The 11,487-nt window shown below is 36.9% G+C and overlaps 1 long non-coding RNA gene across 1 annotated transcript; it reads left to right on the forward strand.

The window, feature by feature from the left end:
- The first annotated feature begins 4,924 nt into the window (after positions 1 to 4,924).
- On the forward strand, positions 4,925 to 9,997 carry LOC117481003. The gene is made up of 4 exons (XR_004555697.1): positions 4,925 to 5,407; positions 6,788 to 6,839; positions 7,344 to 7,484; positions 8,147 to 9,997. It is a non-coding gene; the product is annotated as an uncharacterized LOC117481003 (long non-coding RNA).
- Positions 9,998 to 11,487: the final 1,490 nt, after the last annotated feature.

The following is an 11,487-nucleotide window of genomic DNA, read 5'->3' on the forward strand; positions in this document are numbered from 1 at the left end:
TTAAAAACCTATTAATGTCTCAACAGGAAGAAACTCAGCTAACTGACGATATGAACCATTTTTACCGAAACAAAACACAAGTCTCACAAGAAGTGTCTAAATGAGCCCTGAGCAAAAAAATGCTAACAGACTTAGCACAGAACTCTAGGTATAAATACCCTTATTCATGGGCGTCGCAGCCATTATATGAGGGTGGGACAAGTCCCCCCCACTTTTTCAAATGATTAGTTTAGACAATGTTCAGGAAATGGTTAATACAGCGAAAATCAAAGCTGACGATCTCTTGGTTTGATATGTTTTCTCCCCCAGACAACATGGACATAAGAAAATTGTTTTCAAAGAAGAGGAAAGTAAGTCATCAGCTGATAGCAGTTAATCAGTTAACAGTGATGCCGTCGTCTCACTTCTGCAGAGGAGTTTCGTCTTTATGTCATGATAGAGAGATACAAATACTGAATAGTTTAGATGAGAAAAGGCATCGAAATGCCAGGTTACTAGTATTTATCATGTAAACGGGGAACATGAATAACCCGATCTCTCTGTGTTCATGTAAACACCATATCCCCAATATGATCATAACCGGGATAATACTCATAAACGGCTTACTGATGTCAGACGCAGTCAGTGTGTTTTACTGGAGCCTCAGTTCGATAAGAGATTCTTTTCTGAGTTCTTTAACTTAGGTACTCTCTCTCAAAATGGTAATGTGCATTATGTTTTAATTATACTTCTTATCATTCAGAAGCTTTTTGTGTGTGTTTATGTTTTACTGAGTGCTTATAGGCTATTTCCATCCCAGTATTCAGTTAACTATTTATTTTCTGTGCACATTACATAGACTATTCTACCTACTGCTTGGGACTTTGAGTCTTCAAAATGTCCAATGTCACAGACTGGGACTTACTTTAGAGTCAGTTGTATTTACATTCAGTATGACTTGTTATGATTCAATGTGAAAGAGTATACTGCTCAATAAATAATTATCACTTCACCACCTCTCTTGACATCTAGGCACTTGAGAGTGAGTCAGAGGCAGAATACAGGGACAGTGGAGAGAGGTCCATTGCTGAGGTGAGGGATGAAAGGGAAATGACAGTTGAGAGTAAATTGTGATGTGGACTCTCATCCCAGGATTTTAAGGAAATCAGTGGGGATATTGAACAGGAAACATTTCAGTCAAGGGGCATCATATGACCAATATAGACAGAAGAGCAACATTTATTTGAACATTTAAGTCAATGATATCATTCCTAGTTGAACTTAACATCCGTATGGAGTCAGATCAGTCTCAATATTAATAAATGCTCACAGAAGGATTCACAAATGCATTTTGCGATTTATATATAAATGACTCTCCACAACAATATCTCTCAATGCACTCACACATATTTATTGTTGTATATAAATGTACAAAAAATGGGCATTTAAATTGCTTTTTATTAATTCAACGACAGCTCTGAATTAATAATCAAACTTTCCAAAGTTTCCTTTCTTTACTACTGCATGAAATTACAAAATGTACCCATCATTTTCCTCATGCTAGTATAGCCACATAAAAGTATCAAACCACCTGTTAAAATGCACCAGAATACAGGAAATCTATATATTTTTTCACCCCCCGTTAAAAATGTCCCCCCCACATTCAGGATGCTTCCTACGCCCATGCCCTTATTACATATCGGATCTGCACAAACAAGATATCACAACACGGAGCTTAATGGAGCAAAAACGGGACATTGTCTTACCTTTGCTGTTGTTCTGATCAAAAGTCGTGTTCAATGGCATTAAAATGATAAAAGCGTTGCTGAAGGTTAATCCATAGGTTAATCCAATGTGTCTGTGTCCCTTTGAAATTATTACTGATAATCCATCATTCCATTTTATGTCAATAATGGACTTTTCATATCAAGCAAAATCGACCGAGGGGGGCCAGAGATATGGAAAATCCACCCAAATGACCCCAGAAGGTTTTTTTTTGTTGCTAAACCTCTCTATAAATATAAAATGTCACTTGTTTTTGCATCAATCTTGATACAGGGTACTTATTATATGTTATAGTTTGGATTCCTGAAGCCTTTAGTCTACTATCCCATCATTCAAGGGTGGTTTTCACTATAAGTAATGGACGGACACTATCATTTACATTTTTTTACTATGTTCAATCTGAATTTACTTTAAAATAAAAAGATTCTATATTGATTCTGACTTTTCTACATCCAACTCACATGTTTATCATTGCTTTGAGAAAAAAGAATTATGAATTTACCCCTTTTAGAAGTGAAGATATAGTAATTTGTTGTGGGAATGTCATTTTTAGCCTGAGGCCTGAAAAACAGGCTCAGGGCTTAAGCAGTCTCATACAATTGTGCACATGTTAAAAGTCGTTTTTTAAGGTGAAAGTGAATGTTTGTTAGTCAGTTACTTCGACAATATGTGTTTTTCGAAAGCACTTTAAATCGCTTTGTGTTGACAGGTGCTATGTACATAAACTTGACTTGCTTTGCTTTACTATGGCATATGCCAGACATACTGTAGCGAACGTGAATATGGCTTAATTAAATGAATCACAGCTAAGAGACATTGACAACTAATTGGGTCTGTTGTTTATTATTTCACATGTCATTAATTGAAGGAAGATATGGACTTTAATTGCCCCACATGGCATTAATCATACCTTTGAAATGACATAAAGGTTACAAAGACCTACATTATGTCAAAACAGGTAGGAAAAGGGATGTATTGGAAATGGTCGCAGTGACTGTTGCCAACACGTACCCGAGGGAATGTGAGGTGAGCTGTGCAAAGCACCATCTGTGCTGGTGGAGGAACCATGATCACCGTTCACAGGTGTTGAAGCATAATATGGCAGCAATCTGGTTCTTTTTCCTGACAAACCCAACAGCTAGAAAACGCCTCCGCTTTTTCTGTTTATTGTATATATATATTATAAACCTCTACATTTCTGATCTATTTAGGGTGTATTCTGAATAAAAAATCCTTTGTACAGCCTTATTTCTGCAGTGGGGAAATGTAAAGCGTTACAGAGCAGACAAGGGTTAAAGAAAAACAAGAAGACTTACCTATTGTGTAAAAAAAACAAGCACATATTAGTACAAATAAAGCAAATAAGTACAACATGGCAAAACACAATTATCAGTATTTTGAAAGAAAGAAATGGATATTATGGAAGGAGTCAGTTACAAATTGTAATTAAATTGTAATAAATCAATGTGTATATTTAACATGCAGTAAGTGTATATTGCATTTTTCCACATAGAGTGTTTCTGCACAGGGTTTTGTTTGTTTTGGCTTTTTTTTGGTTTGGTTATGTGAACACAGCAATTGCACAGATATTAGGGGCAAAACAAGTGGGCTGAGATCGCCTAGAAGATGGTCTTTGCTCGACTTAACTCTAGTTTTTTCTTTGAACAATTGACATGCAAGTGTGTGGCGGTATGCACCCATCAGAGCGTGTCTCTGACGTCAAACTCTTGAGGCGGCACAGCTTTTTAATAACATGCATCAGGACATGTTTTGTAGTCGCAGTTTATGCTCGCTGGAGCTGGATATTTTGTCCATTTAATAAACACTGTTATATAAAGCGTGTATACAATGAAAACAATAAGCAATACACACTGCGGGTGCTCTATAATTAAGAGGAAAAGATAAAGTATTTTGAGCCTCAATGAAGCAAGGGGAAAATGCAACAATTGAATCAAATTAATCCCTGAATTTGAACAAAGGTCTAAAAATGCACTTATTTAATGTTAGACATTACAGTGGGTCCTTTGAAAGGAATATTTATGATTTTCTTTTTAACTTCATTGCTCATTCAAAGTTTCAGATCTAGGTGGACTTGTTCTCTCTGCAGTCCTTTGAGATGTGCCTTTTGAAAAAAGCCTCTTCGATATAAATAAATCTTGACTTGACAGCTTTGTTTCTTGTTCTCGTTTTAACTTGTGTTCATGTCCAGTTCCCCCAAGGGCTTGTGGCCATTCACTGGCAAGTAATCCATTACTGTCATGTATAAACTTGTTATATACTAATTCCAGTAAATTGCGGTTTGACTAATCTAGAAGGTATTTTAGCCTTTGAAGACCATTTACCTGCACAAAACACTACAGGAAAAGAAAACCCAGAAAAGCAAAATAGCCCTCTCTTTAATTTGAAGAATATTGTTGTTTTCAAACCTTAGAGTAGCCAGGTTGCTGAGATGGAAAGTGCTTTGTGGGTGGACTCAAGAAGGAGCTTTTAGCATCCCAAACTAATCAATTCTTCCCCTCCATATGGCTGAATTTTCCACCAAATGTTCACTAACATCGCTGTTGTTTTTGTGATATCTCTTACCCTGGGTAGGTAAGAGCATATAATCCCTGGGAGAGGTAAAAAAACAAATGAATGATTGTATGTAAATAGTTAGAAGTACTTACCCTCTTTCGATGACACAGCTAAATCATCACAGGTGGAGCCACCTGTCTTAGAAGTGCTGTTGCACGGTGATCATCAGTGCGATAAAGGTGTAATGATTAAGCTTCATCTGTGTGTCAAAGTAAATACGTTTTTATACTTTTGCATCATATGTATACATCTATTCCAACATGATAGGACTGTTATTGATAGAGCTGCAGTGCTGCTCAGACTATATTTGGCAGCTGGTACACTAGAGAGAGCATGCTGCTGAGAGCGTCAGTGTTTAATGCAGTCATTGAATCGCAAAGCAAAGTTAAAAATAACCGGATATTTATAGATCTCATTGAATTTCTATTTTAATTGCTCAAATGCCGAATTTCAAGTGTTTTTTAATAGATGTTTATCCTGTAAAGCTGTTGAAGTTAATGAAAGTTGGAAAAAGAGACACCTGACAGTGATTAAAGTGGCTTTCCTACACTCAAAAAACTAAATCATTGGCTTTGTAGATATCACAATAATAAAAAGCTATATTACCTTAATAAAATCTCTAAATATCACCAAAGTAATTGTTTGAGTCGGACATACCAAAATAAATGCTTACAAATCCAACAGTTAATTTTGTCTTAAATTATTACTATCATTTAAGTTGATGACACGAAAATAAATGAGTATTTGACTAACAAATTATATTTTTAAGATATCCTTAATATCTTTGGCAAATTTCAGTCAAAATATTTGAGAATTGGCTAATTATACTGATCAGTTTCAGGAACAGCAATTATTACTCATTCCAAATCAATATTCTTCATCTTTAACAACAATTTAAGAAATTGAGTAAATTACACTAAAACGTCATGAGTGGACCCCATTAACAATCGCGCGCAAATGCAGTGTGCTCATGGGAAATCTACTTTTCTATCTGCGCCACATGTGGCAACTGCAACAAGCAAGGAAACACCACGACGAGAACCACCAGGAAAACTCCCTGCAAATCCTGGTAAGTAGCCAGCTAGCAAAAGTTAATGAAATATTGACCCTGACTTTGTGCATATACAACTTTATGGTGTGTAATTATCTAAATACTGTCACACTTGCAGCCATGCTGTCATAGGTCTAGCTAGTTCTCTGTCCGCTTCTACACACGCATGGTGGACACAGTCAACCAGGTGAAGTGAAGCTAACGTTTTACTCAAGTAAAAAGTAGAAACATTAGCACCTGCTTTGTCCGCAGTTGTTGTCTTAAGTACCTAATCAACCAGCTGTCTGTATGTAGCATAGTTAGCTGTTTGTTTTAAGCCCCTTTTACACTGTTATTCAGAAATGCTGTAGTAAAGAAGATCCGCCATTACGTCGACTTTTTAATACTTAACCAGACAATGCCAGCATAATGCTGCCCCAGTGTGTGATATTAGACAGCATGCCGGCCTGACTTGTAACACAACAGCGCCGGCGAATATGTGTGTCTGCATGTCCCGCCATGCCGGAATAACGGAGCAACAGTCTCGCCTTGAACAGGCTGTGAAGGGGGCTTTGCCGCCACACCCGGTTACTAAGCAACGCTTATCGTTTAGGTATCCCTGATAAGGAGGCAGTCATATCATTAACTAAAACTAGCTAGATCTGATCGATATGGACATAAACACGAGTGAAGTATAATCGGGAGAGTGATCAGGTTCTGCAAACTGAGACACGCAGTTCTGCATGATCACCTGCAGCTCTGCCGCTGTGAGGGGACCGGTGAGCAGAGCACACGCTTCAAGTTAGACCTAACACATTTAGCAATCTTATCTACCTCTGGAAGTAACCGAACTAGTTATAAATATGTTTATTCTTTACTTTTGGGTCACTCATTACTGGATTAGCGAGCTGCATGAGACTAAACTGACGGGCTGTCAGGAGAGGGAGAGAGGAAAAGAGAGCACCCTGTTTATTTCTCCCGTGTTATTATCCAAAGTTACTGTACATTTTTGAATAATGTAGTTAATCTACTATTAGTTGTTTGTGTAAATGTATTACTTATATTGTTGATTTTTGTAGAAGCGCCGATAAAAGTATGGATAATACAAAGATAAATGCACCTTGTTTGTGTAAGGTGGCTATTAGTTTATTTGGGTGATTACTGTATCGTGCGAGTGATTTCAGATAACGTCTGCCTACTGCATCCGCGGCCCAGCAGCTGTTACTAGTCTTGCCTATATGCTTATGAAACTGTTTCATCTTTATTATAATAAGGCATTGCATTTTCTTAAGAGGAGTGGCCTACCTGCCCAACTTATGTGTTGTCATATTTATGAGGGAACACTTGATGATGGCTAGAGCAAGTAAAGTTGAATTATTTTGTGAAGCATGTTAAATATTTTCAATATTTGTTTCACAGCACCGACTGCGCTAACGGAGAGAAGTTGAACGAAGATAACAAAACAGAGGAGGTAAATTTCATTATTTTATTAAACACTGAAACAACGTTGCCAACATATTAGTTTGCTTTATACAAGTTTAAGAAATCGGTGAATAAGCTAAATGAGTTGCACCTTGATTTCGACCATGTTTGAGTGCAAAGGCCAGGAAGCACTTGTTAGAAACATAAACAGTGACTATATACAAATATCTAGGACTTGATAATACAAACTGTTACTAATTATTATTATTATATACTACTCCTGCAATTGAGGATCCTGGCTCTGAACACTGCAACTGCAATCGTTTTTATTGACTGTTTTCCAAATGTTTGTGCAATTACGGTAGATGTTCCATTAACTATAGTTTGGAGTAGATGTAATTATTAGCATCAATGAGTAAATATAATTGGGTGTCATTTTTAAAGCTCTATATGATAAAACATATTAGTCCAAAAAGTATGTAGGTAAATGGAAGTAGCATTAAACCAGTCTGTTCGCTCCATGTGATAACACTATTTATCCTCACTTTTTTAGGTTGCAGCTTATGGGATGGCAATGTAAGCTCTGCACATGTGTGGCTTCAGCGAAAGGGTCACTTCTCAAGCACTATCGATTGAAGCACGGTACCTTTGGAATCTGGGAGAAGATGCGAGTGCCTTGATCAAGGACTTTGAGGTTAGTACTATGGCTGAAATGATTCCTCAAGTAACTCGATTACTAAAAATTATCGGGCAGTGGGACAGACATACACGCACTCAGTCAAGCAGACAGACAGCGTGGCACAGAGGTAAGACCGAGGCCGATACAGATGTGCAGTGATCAGTTACAATTATAGTACCCTTATATGTGTAGCCCAGAAGACGTATACCCTTTTTTTTTTTAGTTCTTTGAAATAAAAAAACAATAATTATTAGTTTTTGCATTTCAGAAAATGGGTTCTTTAAAACTTAATGCACTAAATGCAAAATAGTTTTGACATATTATTGTATGCAATTTAAACAATAACAATGTGGATTTTTGTTGTTGTTCATTTTGAGAGGCCGGTCTTATTTTCTCTTTTCTATATTTACTATTGCTCTTTTAATAAAGCAAAATAATGTATTATCCGATTAATGAATTCATCGTTAGAATACTCTATAGCTGCAGCCCTAGTTAGTACAATAGTTTTCAGGATTTTTAACAGTGTTAGTTTTGAAGTTTTAAATAATGTAATCATGGATGACTGTGATGACCATGAACATACATAGTGAGTGAGCAGTGAGGAATTGCTCTTTGTGTGTCTTGTAACATGCAGGCTGAAAGTAAGCACTAACCAGTTATCTTTTCAATGTCTGCAGGATGCTGCTGATGCACCTGTCAGTGTACAAGAGGAGTTGGCAGAGGAGGTGATGAAGATGTACCTGCTGCAGAACCAAGATGGGTCAGTCGATGAACCTACTGATGTAGGGATTGTGATTGAGGGCATCCCTGTCCTCAGAAGTCTTAGGGATCTTAGCAGAGCCTGCTGCTATCTGTTGGGACTAACCTATGCCTTGGATCTGAGATACCCCAAGAATCTCAAATATAGTTTTGAGGTATTCCAAAAACTACTGTTGGAGCTGGATCCTGGCAACCTTTCAACCAAGGTTCAGAGACTGAAAAATTGCCTACATATGTAGTTGCCGACTACTGTTCAGCAAGATGCTAAAAGGTACGAGTTGAGAGTTCCATTGATTGAATTGCATTTTGGACTGGTATTGTTGTAAAGTGTCACTGTTCTTGGTGCATTTCAGTCATATGCAGAGTTCAGTTCAGCCCGTTGCTCCCATAGCTCAATGGAAATGTTCACATGCTCATTGGCAAAAATATACCTGGTTGAAAGTTAAGCTAGATAAAATGCCTAAAAGTTTTATTGCTAAATAATCAAATTTGAGATTTCCATTGATGCTAAGATGTCTCTGCTGCAATTGGTCTTGTTGCATTTTACCCGTGTTTAAAAGGACCGCTTAGTTATATGCAGAGCTCAATTCAGCTCATCGTTTTTATAGCTTGGCCATTGTTACCAGGGCTCTCCCTTCTTAGTCGATTAGTTGACTTTATTTGTGGTTTTGGTCGATGAAGATTTCTTTAGTCAATTAGTAATATTTTAATGTATTTTTTTTCATGGTGAATGACTTATTTGTAAGAAACGTATATCTATGAGTGGCCGTTAGGGACATTATTCAGAAATACCATTCACATACACATGTGAAGCACTCTCATACACACAACTGAAACCAAAATCATTTACAAACATATGTAAAAATCTCTCATACACATGTGAAACGCTCTCACACACATATGAAACAATCTCTTATACACAAATGAAACGCTATCATATACACATGAAATGCGATTTCAGTATGTTGTGTGAGAGGGATTTCAGTTGAAACGGAAGGCATCTCAGTTGATAAAGGAAGTCGATTTCAGAAAAGCAAACACAATATTATGTCCGTTTGCGATTGTTCCATCATGTCTGCTCAGCAGCATGCACAAAGCTTAACTGAGGCAGCAGCGTTGTTAAATAATATCCTGGCCTCAGCGGGGTGCACAGTCTCTCCTAAGGGGAGCTGTAGTGGGCCATTGCCTGCCGCGGGACGGGAAGAGGGACGATGCATGGTGTTGAGGCCAGGATATTATTTAACAACGCTGCTGCCTCAGCTTTGTGCATGCTGCTGAGCAGACATGATGGAACAATCGCAAACGGACATAATATTGTGTTCGCTTTTTTTAAATTTGCGCTTCTTCGCTGTTTTTTTTAAACGACTTCCATTTCAACTGAAATCCCTCTCACACAACATATCGAAATCGCATTTCATGTGTATATGATAGCGTTTAATTTGTGTATAAGAGATTGTTTGTGTGTGAGAGTGCTTCACATGTGTATGTGAATGCTATTTCTGAATAATGTCCCTAACGGACCCTCATAGATATCTCTGGTAAACACAAGGATTTAAAGTGGTGTTTTTGTGTGATTCTTTGTGAAGAATATGTTGATTTAATCGATTAGTCATCAAATGTGTACGAGTGTTAGTCGACTAAGAATGTATTTTGTCAAGAACAGCCCCTAATTGTTACAAATGTAATATGCAAACTAAACCAGGTTGAGACTTAATGTGATGTGTTATACTGGTCAAATTTGAACAATAAATATGTAATTAAAATGTCAATGTGTACAATTGCTCTTTTGGTTTTATTAGATGTATTGACCTCAGGTAAAGCACTCCTGGAGTAAAGGGTAAATACAGTTAAAAAAATAAGTAAATGTAACACATATATTTATATAATTAATAGTCCAGTTTGAATTAAATGTAGTTAAAAACATCGAGTACATTTCACACATTTGTTTTGTTAAATAATAGTCTCCTTTTCAGTTACATCTACCTAGCATTTAAGTGATATCTACTAAAAAGAAATAGTGGTTTTGGCTTAGGGTTACTATTGCATTGACTTAGGATTTTAATTATATTTACTCAATTGTATATGTTATGGTACTAAATGTAGTTATTTAGACCCACTTGATTTTTTTACTTACATTTACTCAATTCATAAGGTAAATTTAAATGATTTCACAGCTTTAAGATTGACTCAATATTTTTAAGTGTAAAAATGTTTCACCAATTAAATTGAGTACATCATCGTTTTAGTTTTTTGAGTGTACCCTCTTCCTCTCCTTTTCCTCTTCTTCTTCTTCTTCTCTCTTGTGGGGGGAAACAACAATGTAAAAAAAAACTGGATTTAATTTGAAAGTGGCTGAACACACTGGATCTGAGAGTTCAACCGCTGGTTATTCAATCCCCTGTCAATAACCATACTGTGAAGACAAAGAAACATTCTGAAACTAATCAACAAAGAAAACTTCAAATACAATAAAAAAGTCAAAGCACTGAATATAATTTAGAGTAGACAACTGCACAGTCCCTCATTACAAATACAGATTAAAACAATTGAGATAAACCACAGCTGTGGACCTGATGAGTGTGTGAGGGGGTAATGAGTGTGTTCTCAAAGACCCCGTTTTCAAAGAGGCATGTCATGCGTTGTTCGTGGATTTGGAGGTTGTTTAAATGATATATGTAATTTTTATATATATATATATTGTGAATGATCTGTACAAATAACAACTCCTCATGATCTATAATTAAACCGAGTCATTTTTCACCCTGTTTAAATGTCGTTAATGCTTCCTTTTTTCATTCTTTACACAACTACTTTCAGCCCTTTTTCAATGTAACACCATGAAAGCCTTTGAGGATTATCCCCATGTTTCTGATTCATTGTGTCTCTCTCAACTTATGATGCCAGGCTTTTTGACCCGCTCTCAAGTGTGGGCAATTCAGAACTGGCTCAAACACTTTTGCCCTTGGTCGGATGCTCACAATGAAGCCAATGCGGATGTGCCAAACACATTTTCAGTGTACAAGCTCATCTAGGGGACAGTAGTTTGCGTATAAACAAACACAAGCAACCTCAAATATCCACTGGAGGGTGGCTCTAAAGTCAATCACCATGATCGATTACCAACTTTACACGCTTTACATTGTCCAGTTTTTCATACAACCCACCTGTTGACATTAAATTATGATTCAAAATTCACCCAAGTTCTGGGGCTTAGTGCCCAAACAGAGGACCTGTGTAATTATAGCCCTGGACCTTTTGC

Source organism: Trematomus bernacchii, unplaced genomic scaffold, assembly GCF_902827165.1.
Source record: "Trematomus bernacchii unplaced genomic scaffold, fTreBer1.1, whole genome shotgun sequence".
Lineage (NCBI taxonomy): Eukaryota > Metazoa > Chordata > Actinopteri > Perciformes > Nototheniidae > Trematomus > Trematomus bernacchii.